The sequence below is a fragment of the Triticum dicoccoides genome, chromosome 7B (genome assembly GCF_002162155.2).
Source record: "Triticum dicoccoides isolate Atlit2015 ecotype Zavitan chromosome 7B, WEW_v2.0, whole genome shotgun sequence".
NCBI lineage: Eukaryota > Viridiplantae > Streptophyta > Magnoliopsida > Poales > Poaceae > Triticum > Triticum dicoccoides.
In genome coordinates, this window is record NC_041393.1 from 522,803,457 (window position 1) to 522,808,372 (window position 4,916).

Consider the following 4,916-nt stretch of genomic DNA (forward strand, 5'->3'; position numbering starts at 1 on the left):
CAACATTCGGTAATCACATACAAATCTTCCTAATAACCCTAGCATCGTCGAACCTTAAGTGTGTAGACCCTACGGGTTCGGGAATCATGCAGACATGACCGAGACAGCTCTCCGGCCAATAACCAACAGCAGGATCTGGATACCCATGTTGGCTCCCACATGTTCCACGATGATCTCATCAGAGGAACCATGATGTCGAGCATTCAAGTAATCCCGTATACAATTCCCTCCGTCAATCGGTACGTTACTTGCCTGAGATTCGATCGTCGGTATCCCAATACCTTGTTCAATCTCGTTACCGGCAAGTCACTTTACTCGTTCCGTAATGCATGATCCCGTGACCAACTACTTAGTCACATTGAGCTCATTATGATGATGCATTACCGAGTGGGCCCCGAGATACCTCTCCGTCATACGAAGTGACAAATCCCAGTCTCGATTTGTGCCAACCCAACAGACACTTTCGGAGATATCTGTAGTGCACCTTTATAGCCACCCAGTTACGTTGTGACGTTTGGTACACCCAAAGCATTCCTACGGTATCCGGGAGTTGCACAATCTCATGGTCTAAGGAAAAGATACTTGACATTAGAAAAGCTCTAGCAAACGAACTACATGATCTTGTGCTATGCTTAGGATTGGGTCTTGTCCATCACATCATTCTCCTAATGATATGATCCCGTTATCAATGACATCCAATGTCCATGGTCAGGAAACCATAACCATCTATTGATCAACGAGCTAGTCAACTAGAGGCTCACTAGGGACATGTTGTGGTCTATGTATTCACACATGTATTACGATTTCCGGATAACACAATTATAGCATGAACAATACACAATTATCATGAACAAGGAAATATAATAATAGTCATTTTATTATTGCCTCTAGTGCATATTTCCAATAGTCTCCCACTTGCACTAGTGTCAATAATCTAGTTACATTGTGATGAACCGAACACCCATTGAGTTCTGGTGTTGATCATGTTTTGCTCGCGGAAGAGGTTTAGTCAACGGATCTGTGACATTCAGATCCGTATGCACTTTACAAATATCTATGTCTCCATCTTGAACTTTTCACGAATGGAGTTGAAGCGACGCTTGATGTGCCTGGTCTTCTTGTGAAACCTGGGCTCCTTGGCAAGGGCAATAGCTCCAGTGTTGTCACAGCAGAGAGTCATCGGGCCTGACGCATTAGGAATAACTCGTAGGTCAGTAATGAACTACTTTATCCAGATTGCTTCATGTGCTGCCTCCGAGGCTGCCATGACGCTTTGCTTGCAACTGCACTAGCTTACTGCCCCACCATTCAAAATATACACGTATCCAGATTGTGACTTGGAGTCATCCAGATCTGTGTCGAAGCTAGCATCGACGTAACCCTTTACGACGAGCTCTTCGTCACCTCCATAAACGAGAAACATATCCTTAGTCATTTTCAGGTAGTTCAGGATATTCTTGACCGTTGTCCAGTGTTCCATGCCGGGATTACTTTGGTACCTTCCTACCAAACTTACGGCAAGGTTTACATCAGGTTTGGTACACAGCATGGCATACATAATAGACCCTATGGTTGAGGCATAGGGGATGACACTCATCTTTTCTCTATCTTCTGCTGTGGTCGGACTTCGAGCCGAGCTTAATTTCACACCTTGCAATACAGGCAAGAACCCTTTCTTCGACTGATCCATATTGAACTTCTTCAATATCTTATCAAGGTATGTGCTTTGTGAAAGACCTATGAGGCGTCTCGATCTATCTCTATAGATCTTGATGCCTAATATGTAAGCAGCTTCTCCAAGGTCCTTCATTGAAAAACACTTATTCAAGTAGGCCTTTATGCTCTCCAAGAGTTCTATATCATTTCCCATCAACAGTATGTCATCCACATATAATATGAGAAATGCTACGGAGCTCCCACACACTTTCTTGTAAACGCAGGATTCTCCATAAGTCTGTATAAACCCAAACACTTTGATCATTTCATCAAAGCGAATGTTCCAACTCCGAGATGCTTGCACCAGCCCATAGATGGAGCACTTGAGCTTGCATACCTTGTTAGCATTCTTAGGATCGACAAAACCTTCCGGCTGCATCATATACAATTCTTCCTTAAGAAAGCCGTTAAGGAATGCCGTTTTGACATCCATTTGCCATATCTCATAATCATAGAATGCGGCAATTGCTAACATGATTCGGACAGACTTCAGCTTCGCTACGGGTGAGAACGTATCATCGTAGTCAACCCCTTGAACTTGTCGATAACCCTTAGCGACAAGTCGAGCTTTATAGATGGTAACATTACCATCCGCGTCCATCTTCTTCTTAAAGATCCATTTATTTTCTATCGCTCGCCGATCATCGGGCAAGTCTGTCAAAGTCCATACTTTGTTTTCATACATGGATCCTATCTCGGATTGCATGGTTTCAAGCCATTTGTTGGAATCTGGGCCCACCATCGCTTCTTCATAGTTCGAAGGTTCACCGTTGTCTAACAACATGATTTCCAGGACAGGGTTGCCATACCATTCTGGTGTGGAACGTGTCCTCGTGGACCTACGAAGTTCAGTAGCAACTTGATCCGAAGTACCTTGATCATCATCATTAACCTCCTCTTTAGCCGGTACAGGCACCACAGAAACATCTTCCTGAGTTGCGCTACTTTCCGCTTCAAGAGGCAGTACTTCATCAAGTTCTACTTTCCTCCCACTTACTTCTTTCGAGAGAAACTCTTTCTCTAGAAAGGACCCGTTCTTGGCAACAAAGATCTTGCCTTCAGATCTGAGCTAGAAGGTATACCCAATGGTTTCCTTAGGGTATCCTATGAAGACGCGTTTTTCCGACTTGGGTTCGAGCTTTTCAGGTTGAAGTTTCTTGACATAAGCATCGCATCCCCAAACTTTTAGAAATGACAACTTAGGTTTCTTCCCAAACCATAATTCATACGGTGTCGTCTCAAAGGATTTCGACGAAGCCCTATTTAGTGAATGTGGCAGTCTCTAAAGCATAACCCCAAAATGAGAGCGGTAGATCGGTAAGAGACATCATAGATCGCACCATATCCAATAGAGTGCGATTTACGATGTTCGGACACACCATTACGCTGAGGTGTTCCAGGCGGCGTGAGTTGTGAAACGATTCCACATTTCCTTAAGTGTGTGCCAAATTCGTGACTCAAATATTCCCCTCCATGATCTGATCGTAAGAACTTTATTTTCCTGTCACGTTGATTTTCAACCTCACTCTGAAATTCCATGAACTTTTCAAAGGTCTCAGACTTGTGTTTCATTAAGTAGACATACCCATATCTACTTAAGTCATGAGTGAGGGTGAGAACATAACGATAGCCACCGCGATCCTCAACGCTCATTGGACCGCACACATCAGTATGTATGATTTCCAATAAGTTGGTTGCTCACTCCATTGTTCCGGAGAACGGAGTCTTGGTCATTTTGCCCATGAGGCATGGTTCGCACGTGTTAAATGATTCGTAATCAAGAGACTCCAAAAGTCCATCTGCATGGAGCTTCTTCATGCATTTGAAACCAATGTGACCAAGGCGGCAGTGCCACAAGTATGTGCGACTATCGTTATCAACCTTACATCTTTTGGTATTCACACTATGAATATGTGTAACATCATGTTCGAGATTCATTAAGAATAAACCATTGACCAGCGGGGCATGACCATAAAACATATCTCTCATATAAATAGAACAACCATGATTCTCGGATTTAAATGAGTAGCCATCTCATATTAAATGAGATCCAAATACTATGTTCATGCTCAAAGTTGGCACTAAATAACAATTATTGAGGTTTTAAACTAATCCCGTAGGTAAATGTAGAGGTAGCGTGCCGGCGGCGATTACATCGACCTTGGAACCATTCCCGATGCGCATCGTCACCTCGTCCTTTGCCAGTCTCCGCTTATTTCGCAGCTCCTGTTTTGAGTTACAAAAATGAGCAACCGCACCGGTATCAAATACCCAAGAGCTACTACGAGTACTGGTAAGGTACACATCAATAACATGTATATCACATATACCTTTGGTGTTGCCGGCCTTCTTGTCCACTAAGTACTTGGGGCAGTTCTGCTTCCAGTGACCACTTCCCTTGCAATAAAAACACTCAATCTCAGGCTTGGATCCATTCTTTGGCTTCTTCCCGGCAACTTGCTTACCGGGCGTGGCACCTCCCTTGCCATCTTTCTTGAAACCCTTTTTACCCTTGCCTTTCTTGAACTTAGTGGTTTTATTCACCATCAACACGTGATGTTCCTTTTTGATTTCCACCTCCGCTGATTTCAGCATCGAATATACCTCAGGAATGGTTTTCTCCATCCCTTGCATATTGAAGTTCATCACAAAGCTCTTGTAGCTCGGTGGAAGCGACTGAAGGATTCTGTCAACAACCGCGTCATCTGGGAGATTAACTCCCAGCTGAGACAAGTGGTTGTGCAACCCAGACATTTTGAGTATGTGCTCGCTGACGGAACTATTCTCCTCCATCTTACAATTGTAGAACTTGTCGGAGACTTCATATCTCTCGACCCGGGCATGAGCTTGGAAAACCATTTTCAGCTCTTGGAACATCTCATATTCTCTGTGCTGCTCGAAACGCTTTTGGAGCCCCGGTTCTAAGCTGTAAAGCATGCCGCACTGAACCAGGGAGTAATCATCAACACGGGACTGCCAAGCGTTCATAACGTCTTGGTTTGATGGGACTGGTGCTTCACCTAGCAGTGCTTCAAGGACATATGCTTTCTTGGCAGCTATGAGGATGATCCTCAAGTTCCATACCCAGTCCGTATAGTTGCTACCATTGTCTTTCATCTTGGTTTTCTCTAGGAACGCGTTGAAGTTGAGGACAACATTAGCGTGGGCCATTTGATCTACAAGACATATTGTAAAGATTT